General features: G+C 34.4%; 4 non-coding genes across 4 annotated transcripts; 3 read left to right on the plus strand and 1 right to left on the minus strand.

The window, feature by feature from the left end:
* The first annotated feature begins 7024 nt into the window (after positions 1 to 7024).
* On the plus strand, positions 7025 to 7097 carry Trnat-ugu (transfer RNA threonine (anticodon UGU)). Its single transcript has one exon. It is a non-coding gene; the product is annotated as a tRNA-Thr (tRNA).
* Positions 7098 to 8420: 1323 nt separating this feature from the next.
* Trnat-ugu (transfer RNA threonine (anticodon UGU)) lies at positions 8421 to 8493 on the plus strand. Its single transcript has one exon. It is a non-coding gene; the product is annotated as a tRNA-Thr (tRNA).
* Positions 8494 to 9065: 572 nt separating this feature from the next.
* On the minus strand, positions 9066 to 9137 carry Trnag-ucc (transfer RNA glycine (anticodon UCC)). The gene has a single exon. It is a non-coding gene; the product is annotated as a tRNA-Gly (tRNA).
* A 418-nt stretch (positions 9138 to 9555) lies between these two features.
* Positions 9556 to 9645, plus strand: Trnay-gua (transfer RNA tyrosine (anticodon GUA)). The gene is given in 2 exon segments: positions 9556 to 9592; positions 9610 to 9645. It is a non-coding gene; the product is annotated as a tRNA-Tyr (tRNA).
* The last annotated feature ends 2556 nt before the right edge of the window (positions 9646 to 12201 follow it).

Genomic DNA, 12201 nt, shown 5'->3' on the forward strand with positions numbered 1-12201 from the left:
TGATTTGTATATTTTTTATACCAATAACTTCATTCTGGCTTTGGTAGAGTTCAGGAAGTTCAGTGAGCGTCTTTTGTTTCCATGACAATGACTGTCATAATAATGAGATATTTTGTACGACGTAAGGTCAAATATAGCCAAAACGAACAATTTCCCTGAACTTCAAGCTGACAATGCAAGTTAAAAAATGTATATTTGAGATTAAAAAAAAATAATGAAGTTTTTTATTTTCAAAAATTTGTTTCTGAGACAGCCCATTGCGTTTCTAAGAACGGGCAGACGCCATTTTGTTTGAACTCTGATTGGATACGAGACGCCTGCCGACCCCTATATAAAGCGCGTGAATCGACACACGTGCGCTCAGTCATGTACATATATATACATGTATACACCTAGCAGTTGTCCACTCAATGGGGACAACCTACGTCATCGGAAGGGATATCGGGCACACAAAAATAATGAAAAAACGCCCGCTTCAAGATGAAAATCGCCTGAAATTATGACATAAAAGCAATGCATCTTCTAAACCTATCGCGCGTCAAAGACAGTGTATTGTTAGACTCTGTGACTCTGTGAAACTATAAGATATCGTCAAACTAGCTCAGATAATGCAAACACCTCGACACAATATTTTTCGACAGCAGGGATATCGGTCACATTTTATTCAATAAAACGTAACAAGTTGTAAAAAAATAAATTTTGCTGCCACAAAACCGTCCCATTTACTAATATGTAATATATGACTATTGAAAGAAAATATTTCATTCATTATATCTTCTAGTGGAGAAACATAGACGGTGCTTAATTGTAAATTATGAAAGTGATATCGGTCACACTTAGAACTTTAGGGGTAACGGTCACATCCAAAATTACGAAAACTGAATATTATGTACAGCATTGTACATGTAGTCGTTATTTACGCATTCATGCAACTCCAGTGGAAAAGCGCCAATACACTTTTATTGAATTTATCTGATCTTGAAAGATGACTTTTTAACCGATTATCAGCAAATGGTTGGCGAGCTATAAAAAACCTTTCCCCCATTGTCATCCATCCGTCTTTTGTTTCTGTTATTTCTCTGAAAGTACTGGAGGGGTTTCATATGTAGATCCAGTTATGTATAAAATATTTCGGGATCAATCAGAAATCGAGATGGGAAACAAGAAAACATCATTTGTTTCGATACAAATACATGTATTTGCCAGAGAGTATTAAGGATCTATTTTAAATTCCATGTTTAGAAAGTCATCTTTCTTGATTCTAATAGTTGAACTTGCTGCTATGGTTCAAATTCCACATGTGAGCAAAGTTATGCATATTTCATATTGGGACCGATCCATTGACACAATGGCCAACTGGTAGTCATCTTTGGTTTTCATATAGGAGTTATTACCCATATTTATGTACTTAATGGACCTTTCTGGAATTTTATAAGTACTATCTCTCTCTTTACCATTGTTGTGCATAATGCACAAATTAAAGCACGGTAGTCGACAACTTGAAGTTCGTTGCCATGTAGATATACAATTATCAAATATCTTGTTTGATATAGATATTTTGATATTCATTTATCTCATAGGGTTGTATTTATTAATGCTCATTTTTGGGACAGATAATATTACAAAATAAATGAATATTTGGCTATCTTGGAAATTTTTGACTACCACGGTGCTTAATAGCATTCATATACATGTAGATATATTTACTTTTTCACTGCAACCCCACTATTTATACTTACCAAGTGCATTTGACATTCAGGGGTGCATGATCTGCTATCCGCCTATTTTCATGTAACGTCATAATTTTTGTGCCATCGATCACATAAACTATAGTTGTTTCGTCCTTGACGATATTGCTTTTTTCCTTAGATATCTTTAAATGTTATCATACAATTGTTATCAAATGAAAATGCGTCCAGTTGACAATTAGGGGAGCATGAATGCCAACTGGACATCGGCTAATTCAACATGAAGCGCTAAAGATATTGGTCCCACATATCAAATTGACTAATTTGCAAATCCAATGGTAGACGTCACGATGTTTCCTGGGCCTCTTGTTATCGACTGATTTGCTTTTATAATTTGTTTGCGTATGATCATTTGTGATATTGTTGTTAAGATATATTCTATTTACCTTTTCAACCGTTATAGTGTGTTTATTTGTATAAAGCAAATTATTGAGTTGAAAATCTTTGGAGAAACTATCAGTGAACTGTCATGAAGAACTGTACAAACGCTATCAGCTAAAAACCCTCAGTGATCCTGTCTATCATGTATTCACGTATTTCCGTTGCTTATAGATCAGTGTGGTTTTCCTTTTGTTTACATCGGATGCCTTTACATCTTTAAGTTTTATGTAGTTTCTTATATATTGTCACTGCGAAGTTTTTAAATTATAATTACTTTAACACAGAAACGTGCTTCAAAATAGTACAATGGTACTACATGGAGATGTAATGGTAAGGGTTGCCCCAGTTCCACTTTGCTTCAGCAAGCATTCCACGCAAAGACAATGCAAGAACAAATGGGTATGTACAAATACATGTATAGACAAAAACAAAACAATATACAGTGTACGAATAACCAAAGTATTCAGCAAAAAAATAGTTACGATAATATTTAATGATGTTTCATGTATCTCGGTAGTATTTCCTCTTGAATGATTAGATAAGGAAAACCAAGCTGCAATATTTCAGCAATCTTTACGAAGCGACAAACCATTTCAAAAACTTTGGATTTGACCGTTACCATGTGAACGACATTCTTTTCAAAAACAACAAAACGCCAATTATACAGGTACGTCACTTTTGAAGCGGATAAAAATGAACTATAGTTACTACTTGAAATATAAGGTAATTTATATCAGTAAATAACAATAAAGTTACGAAATTTACACTTGACATATTTTCAGTGAATAAATTGTGACCGATAGCCACGCTGTCAAAACAAAAAACGGACGGATGCCGAGCAATGGACGAAAGGCGATTTCAATAGCTCGCCAACCATTTGCTGATAGTGGGTTAAAAGTCGTCTTTCAAGATCAGATAAATTCAATAAAGGTATTTTTTGCGGCGTATCCACTGGAGTCGCATGCTGCTTAAATAACGACTACATGTACAATGCTGTTATATTCAGTTTTAGTTACTTTGGATGTGACCGTTACCCCTAAAGTTCTAAGTGTGACCAATATCCCTTTTATAATTTCTAATAAAGCACCGTCTATGTTTCTCCACTAGCAGATATAACGATTGAAATATTTTCTTTCAACATTCATATATTACACTTTAGTAAACGGGACAGTTTTGTGACAGCAAAATTTGTTTATTTACCACTTATAACGTGTTTGTGAAAAAAATTATCTCAATTTTTTCCATCTCAAATCAGAGATTTAAATATCATTGGGATAAGTAACTAGGGCTGTTCTCGCGATATCACGTGCCCACCTATTGTTATCGCAAACGGATGAACGGTTACCGCGAGACCAAGCCGTGCGTCTGCGCACTAATAGCTAGAGGCGAGTTATCATAGTGTTAGCCCATGAAGCTGTGTACGGCATTTTACTACTATATAAGACTATACGACTATATACAAACCACTAAACATCGAAAAGTATCTCATAGCTTTTTTTACTGTTGCATTAGAGACGCTAATCTCATGCATGTATATTTAACCAATTATGTAAATATTACCATATATCTATATAAGCCAAAAATGGCTTTCCAATGATGTTGGACTGATGAGATACTGATGAGATATTTCTGTGTTGTTTTTTATGAAAAATTGTAAAATTAAAACCTATGCATTGAAAATTCTGTAAGCAATGATCAAAATGTTGGTAAATTTTGGTGATTAATGACATATTATAAAAGCTTTTCTTGATTCGTTAGAATGAAAAGTACGACACATATAAATTTAATGAGTTTAACCCTGGAAATTCAATTTTGCTTTAGTAAAAAAAAATGCTTGGTAAAGCAAGATATTTAAATGAATTATATTCAAATTTCTGGTAAAGCGGAATATTTACATTTCACTTAGATTTCACTTTTATTTCAACATGGTTCTATGCATTATAAATAAAACTGTTTGGGAAAATTAAGATTAGAAAAATATTATCTAATTTTAAAAACTTACTGCATAGCCTTCGAGACTCAAACACAGGTAAATAGACCCCCGTTGAGTTAAGTGAGGCGATGACCTGGGGCGGTGGCCAGGTGTTCTGGCCGACGGTTCACCTGATGACAGTAAGACACCTGTGATTATAGCAGTTGCAAATCACTTTCCGTTAATTAGATATCAAATTATGCTATCGATCACAGCTCGATCGGCACTGTAAAAAAAAATGAAAAAAAAATGTATCTCTTCGCCATGATATATTGGGTACCTTCGATAATTTGTTAACACTTGTACTTGAGCTTTAAAAGTTTCCATATGTACAAACTCAATCAATAGAAAATTAATATTTGAAAACTAAATAAATGGAAATCAGTCAATTATTGAAATCAGAGTATGTGGGTTTAATTGTGCTATCTTTCACGACCCTTGATCTGAACAGTATCGTCGCCATTATAAATTTAGGGTAACTTCGATGATTTGTGTACAGATTTACCACCAAAAATTCAAAAGGTTCAATATGTTCAAATTTAATCAATTTAATATTTTATCATGTAAAATTTACCAAACAACAAATATTTGAAATTTTAATGGAAATCAGTCAATTATTGAATTCAGAGTATGTGGGTTTAATTGTGCTATCTTTCACGACCCTATCGGAACGGTATCGTCGCCATTATAAATTTAGGGTAGCTTCGAAAATTCAAAAGGTTCAATATGTTCAAATTATATCAATTTAATATATTAACATTTAAAATTTACCAAGTACCAAGCAACAAATATTGGAAAACTAAATGGAAATCGGTCAATTATTGAAATCAGAGTATATGGGTTTTATTATATTAATATTTCACGGGGCGATCCATTGTATCGATCGAGGAAGTAATCATGCCGGGATGAGGACATTCACAGTTAGCATTACGTTTATTTAGTGTAACACCTCTACAATTATGAAAAATGTGATGGATTATTCAAATAAATTACATTTTCAATAAAGAGCAAACTTTATGCTATTTGGTTTATTTTCTGTTCATCACCTGAATTATAGCCTAGATTGCTTCATCGGGCGAAGCGTAGTTTCAATATGGCGTCGTTAGACTACTGTAGACACGCGATGCACTCTGGGATAGCTTCCGCTGCGGACGTCGTTAAGTAAGGCTATGAGGTACCTTCTTATCCCTACTATTTAAATCTCTGCTCAAATGTATGCTTTTTATCCTGCATTGTCAGCAATAACGTCTCATGGAAAAGCAATGTGTTTAGGGCGTGATGTCATATTTGCAGAAGCGAAAACGACCATCGATAGGTCGTTATCGCATATACACCAACTTAAACCAAAATGTTCAACCCTATCCACAAACTCGGGTAAATCAGATGTAATATAGAAAAATTAAAAACCCTCTGGTCGAGATGATAACAGAAAAATCGCACATTGACATTGCTGAATCGTGTCTGTTTTACATGTCACATTGAGAAAAAAATACAAATGTAGTACATTTGATATACGACTTCGTGAAGTCGATAGTAAGTCGCCCTCGAGATATTGATTTTTTTCTTGATGTGGCAGACAAATTTTTATTCTATTTGAGCCATTTCTTTGTAAATATGTTGCTTTCTTTTGAAGCAGCATTGTGTATTTGTTTGCTTACAGATTTACCTACATTTTTGGATATAGTTTGATTATTACGGTATATTAATGTAAACACTTCAAACATACCATTCGATCCTCACTTTGGGCTTCATAGAAATTATTTTTATACAAATAATTACATTCTGAAATTGATGTTTCGGAATAGTGAGCGTCTTCTGTTTCCATGGCGACAACAGTTACAGGATTTTTTTTTTCTTGTAATCTTTGGAGCATGGACAACAATTATTTTCGTACAAAAAATGTATTCCATAGACAGATTCTTTAATTTTGTAGTCGATTTCATTAACTCATCAAATATACTACTGTTTTCTGAATGCCCTGTTTTACCTGATGTTGAGGGTAGGGTAGATTATTACGTTTTTAGATTGTATATGGCGGAACAATAACAATTGTTTTCCTTTCCAATATGATGTCACCCTCCCAAACACATTGACATTCCAACATTGTTTGACACTTGTCAAATATAAAGCAAAGATTGACACGGGGATATTTACTTTGACTCCGTACCAATCAGTTGTTATCTGTTTAATACAAGATTTCAAAAAATAACTGTTATAGCATATAACAATTATAGTATTTTTAGCCAATTGCAAACTAGCACTTTTCTCTCAATTTAATGTCTCATTGTAAGAAAAGCTATATGTTTGAGGTGTGATGTCAGATTTGCAAAAGCGAAAACAATCATCGTTTGGAACACTAAAAGCAAAACGTTCAACCTCACCATCAAAGAAGTATATTTTGGTGAGTTCATGAAGTCGATCACAAGGCTTCCTCATGGTATTCATCTTTTTCTATCTGTGGCAGACAAATTGACAAATCTTCCTATGTAATGGAGATATTTTTGCTTTCTTTTTGGAGCATCATTGTCTGTTTGTATGCCTACAGATTTATCTGTATTTGTGAATATAGTTTGATTGTTACTGTATATTAATGTATGTACGTGCAAACATTCCGGGTTTTTTTCCTCACAAACACATGGTTCACAATCAAATGTATCCAATTTAACATATTTTTGTTAAATATGTCTTATTTTGACCTATATTTAAGACTTTTTGAGACTTTGGGAATGACCTAAAAACCAGGATAAGATTTGAGATAACTACCGAAATGTGGAGATAGATAATTAAATTATAATGCATAGGACAATATATATCTAGTGCAGATTTGTCAGCTACATAATTGACTGTTGTGACACGGTATCAATCGATTGTTATCTATTGCATAAAACGACGAGCTGCAACAGCTGTCGGGAATGAATATATCGCCTCCATAGCTCAGTGGTTAGAGCACTGGTCTTGTAAACCAGGGGTCGTGAGTTCGATCCTCACTGGGGGCTTTCTTATAATATTTTTATAAAAACTGCGTTCGGTTTGTCAGAGATCAGAAAGAGTGAGCGTCTTCAATCGTCATAAAATTAGTAGCATTTACCTGTATGGTCCGAGAACGAAACAAGGCCCCATTGGCCAATATTACAATTTCTATTTTGCATTTTTCCGAATCGTTAATTCGTAGAAGTTTTCTTCCAAATTCTCATGAATGAATCCAATTCCTAAATACGTCCAATCTAAGTAAAGCTTACATGTCTTTTCATACTAATTGTGTACATAGGTATCCGCTCATGTGGGTAGATATTGGTTGTTACGGCATGTTTTTATGAGCGTAACGTTATATTTGGAAGAGAAAATGGCGTAATGTTCGCACGTTCCTCTCTCACCACATAGCCTCTAAATCGAGTAGTTCTGTATTGTAAAGAAATCGTCTCCATATCTCAGTAGTTATAGTACGCGACTTGTTAACCAGGGGTCGTGAGTTCGATCCTCACTGGGGGTTTGTTTAATTAGTTTTTATACAAATAACGGCATTTTGAATTTGGAGTTCAAGAAGAATGAGCGTCTTCTGTTTCCATGGCGGCAAATGTTTGTGTTTTTGTCTTGGAAAGCCAATGGATGGGAGTGGGGCGTCATATTTGAAAGCAAAGAAGACATTTTTTCTCGCACATACCCGATCTTCAAAACCAGACATATAAGTCATTCAAGATGTACTTTACAGGCGAAATACTCCCAGGTATAGCTGACGATGAATCCTTCGCCATGATATCACAGACATTTCTCCGCAGAAACCACTGGACAATATATCTTCACATTTTGGTAATTATTCCAAATCAAATCCCGTTTTTTTTTTGTTTTTTTTTTTTTTTTTGTTTTTTTTTGTTATTCCAATGTCACAATAAAGTCCTAAATCTAATATTGGTCAAAATAAGATAAAGTTTCCTTTTATCTTTGCATTAAGTTATTGATTGGTACACCGTGTGTTTGTGAGAAAAAATGGAATGTTTGCACGTGCATATACATTAAGTAAACAAAGACAAAATGATGCTTCAAAAGAAAGCAAAACATATCTCCTTTAGATAGAAAGAATTGTCACAAATAGAATAATTTGTCTGCAATAGAAAAAATAAACAATTGAATAACATTGGGAAGTCTTGCGATCGACTTTATGATCTAAAACAGCGAGACGACTTCATCGAGATGTTCATTTTTTTTAGTGCATGGTATTAAAATCACACATCATTGGTAATTCAAAATCATATACAATGTAAACACTTGGATGATAATAACTAGATAACTCAAGATTTCAATATATAATATATCCCCATAACGCCTCCATAGCTCAGTGGTTAGAGCACTGGTCTTGTAAACCAGGGGTCGTGAGTTCGATCCTCACTGGGGGCTTCTAAGTCTATGTTTTACTTATTTTGATAACACGCACAAAGGTCAAAGAAAGCCTTGTATGAGATATATACAATGTAGCCTAGCTACGCTTAGCGTATGGTGAATAAGCATATACCCAAACCTTTATAATAGAAAGTTCACTACACGGGTCGAAAGTCCTACTAGATAAAGAAGGACATGACTTGTTATCGTGATACACATATAGTGTAGTTATATAGAAATAAGTCACCGAACCCATTTAAATTAAAGATTTGAAATATGCTTCAAAATCAGAGACTTTTTAAATTCAAAATGAAGATTCAATTTCCTTCAAAATGCATTGTATTATAAAATGTCTATTTTTGAGATTATATGAAAATTATAACCTATAGAAACACACTATAATGCAATAGAGAACTAGGCCTATACCTCAAAACTAAATTGAAACTTTACTAAATACATTTAGGTGTCAATTAAAAGCTATAGTTTAATAATGGTATAACTCGAAGGGCATGGACTTAACTAAACAAATAATCGAAATAAAACAAAAAAAAATAAAAATTAAAAAAAAAAATAAAAATAAAAAACAAAGGTGCGTCGGCCGGGAGTCGAACCCGGATCGACTGCTTGGAAGGCAACCATGCTAACCGTTACACCACCGACGCTCTTGAAGGCGGAAGGAGATATCAGGTGAGTGGATCATAGCAGCCTACTCACCACGTGTACTACTAACACACCATATGGTGTGTATTGGTAGGTGCAACTGAAAATCTTCGGCATTTCGTCACTTTAATTACTATTGATTAACATTTTATGTAAAAATATATACATGAGAGAACTATCTTCCTTGCATTCATGGTATATGTCTACATACAGGCCTCATATGTAAAACATGTACATAATATACAATACAAAATATGTTTATTTTATCAAAATTGACTACAATTCTTCTGAATATTGATGTTCTCCCTCCAGAAAAATATAAAAAGTTGTCAATCATGTTATAATATATAAATATATTCAGTATTCAGTTGAAAGCATATTCTTGAACTCGGTCAAAATATATATTAGAGAGGCATGTATCCCGTGATAGCTCAGTTGGTAGAGCGGAGGACTGTAGTGGGTCATGACTTAGCTATCCTTAGGTCGCTGGTTCGACTCCGGCTCGCGGGGATTTTTTTTGGTCCTGTATATTTATTTTTGAAGATAATAATTTCAATTCAAACTAATTAAATGAACAATTGTTAGAGCCATTTATCAAATAAGTTCTAATGTAGTATAAAATTATACACTGAAAAATTGAATGTTGAAACAACATATTTTTAGTATAGTTCTAAATAAATAAATATGAACAAATCACTTTATAGTTTACTTATATGATTGAAATAAAACAGAAATAAAATGTACTGAAACAAAGGAATGCGGAATAAAAAATATTGAAGGAAAAAGCATGTTGTGTAAAGAAAATAAAACGATTAACCAAAGACTTTTGACGTGTAGGTTGTACTGATCAAATCTAAAATAGTTATTCCTTTGTAGTATGTAATTTAGACAACCAGAAGAGCTGAATTTTATGTACGAAAAAAGGGAGGCAACTCCGCTTACCTAAACATTATGCACTATGGCAATCGATGTATGAGCTGACAGCATCCCATCCAGGTACCATACATAACAGTTTCATATAGTTCCGCCGGATATAAACACTTTAGCTAATCTAAAACTCAAACGTGAAATATATTAGAGAATACAAAAACTGAAATGAATTAATTGACAGGAGTGAAGCTAGGGTTGAGACAATGTGGGTGTATATCTTATTCCCTGCTGAAGCCAGCTACCCTCTCCCCTACATGTCATACCAAACGTTGTTAAATATGCAGTGGTGGTATTATCATTGCGTTCTTGTTATATATATTGCATTATTTTTTTACTCACATTCTATGTTTCGATATTCCTATTGCGTCTTTTTATATAAATATTATATGTTTACTATTCTAATTGTATATCTTCCATTTATATTGTATCTTAGTTACCGGTATGTCTCTAATGATTGGTTCTCATTAGATCAAACTAATCAATATTAATTCTAAAATGAACAGTAAAATGATGGGGAAACACAGGAGTCTATGGTAGCTATGTATGTGCCTGATTGGTATGATGTTAAATGTACTCATTAATTACGAGTTATTGGTTGGCTGACACTCAAGCATTGTCATAAAATGACGATTAAATAAAATACAACCTAGAATTAATAACGGGATGGATGGTAGGAAAATGTCATCCAGTGAATAATATTCTTTACTTGTAGTGTAATGAACGTTTTCAATATTTGTTTTGAAAATATAAGTAAAACGCCACCCTCGATACTCCGTGGATTAAATCACTGACATTATATCCACCCTGGACTATCTCATAGTAAAACCGAAGGCATTCAAGAGAAAATACTGAAATAAAAGGATCAAATTACCTGCGTCTTCTGTAGCTTCCAGTTTATTGGATAGTCAGGGCTGGATATAACGTCAGAAGTAATCTGCAGTATCGAGGGTGGAAAAATGCTTTTGAATACAAAGTCTTCCAAATGACATAATTAATGTATGACTCTTACGAGATGTCTCGTGATGACATGGGCCGCACAAAATAGCTGCATAATTTATTCAAATTTAGTAGTTCATCTACAAACTAAAGGTATCCCCTCCCTCCATTTCGTTTGAAAAAGGCAGGGATGAATGTCGTCATTCGACTAGCTCGTGGATATAGTGATCCTTGATACTATCACTGACGTCATTCGGACTAGCTCGTGGATATAGTGATCCTTGATTAGACGTTATATCTACCGCTGGACTATCTCATAGTAAAATTGAAGCATCAGCAGACACAGGTTATTTGATCCTACATGTACATTAAATGAATTGTATAACGGTACGCTGTGGTTAGTGGTCAGTTTTTCCCCTGAACTGCCTTCACTTTTACTATGATATAGTCCAGGGGGTGGATATAACGTCAGTGATAGTAACCCCTGGAGTATGGAGTCGCACGGTAGCTCTATCGGTAAATCATCTAGCCAGTGTTTGGTCCAGGTTAGTCCGCTAAACCTGCTGTATTATAGGTTTTTTATTTCTAAAAAAGCCTATAATCTAGGCAGGTTTAGCGGTCCCAGGTTCGAACCCCAATGTGGTCGTTCTAGTCCCCCTCTCTCCTATTACAACATTACATTTTCTATCAATAAATCTATTTCATATAATTGATGAGGACATTTTTTATAAACTGTAAATGCCCCTGTGCCGAGTCCATGAATCCTTGTGTACCGACATGACAATCTGGTCGTTCTGGGTGATTCATTAGCCCAGATTTAGGATTATACATCGGCTGGCAAACGTCTAATATAAAAGGCGCCTGCGCAATCCTGTCTGCCCTGACTAGGTCAAGGTGAAGGTCGCCACTAGATACTATTACGTCATTATAATCATGTATTGGCCGAAGTGGTTCCCGCTACGAGCGTGTACACATCAAGATTGATCTCGACACGGGGAACGGTGACCATCGAAGGAAAATTCAGTATAAATATGTCCATATAAGGAGATTAAAGTCTAAACAGTCCAATACGAGGACGTAACGTAAATCGACGCTATTCTTGTCATCGACGGGTCTGTTTTAATTATGTGTAGTCTGCTCAGCCATATAGCTACACGGAACGTCCATTGGACATTGGTCATTTTAACCGGATTGGCAGGC

The sequence above is a fragment of the Argopecten irradians genome, chromosome 15 (genome assembly GCF_041381155.1).
Source record: "Argopecten irradians isolate NY chromosome 15, Ai_NY, whole genome shotgun sequence".
NCBI lineage: Eukaryota > Metazoa > Mollusca > Bivalvia > Pectinida > Pectinidae > Argopecten > Argopecten irradians.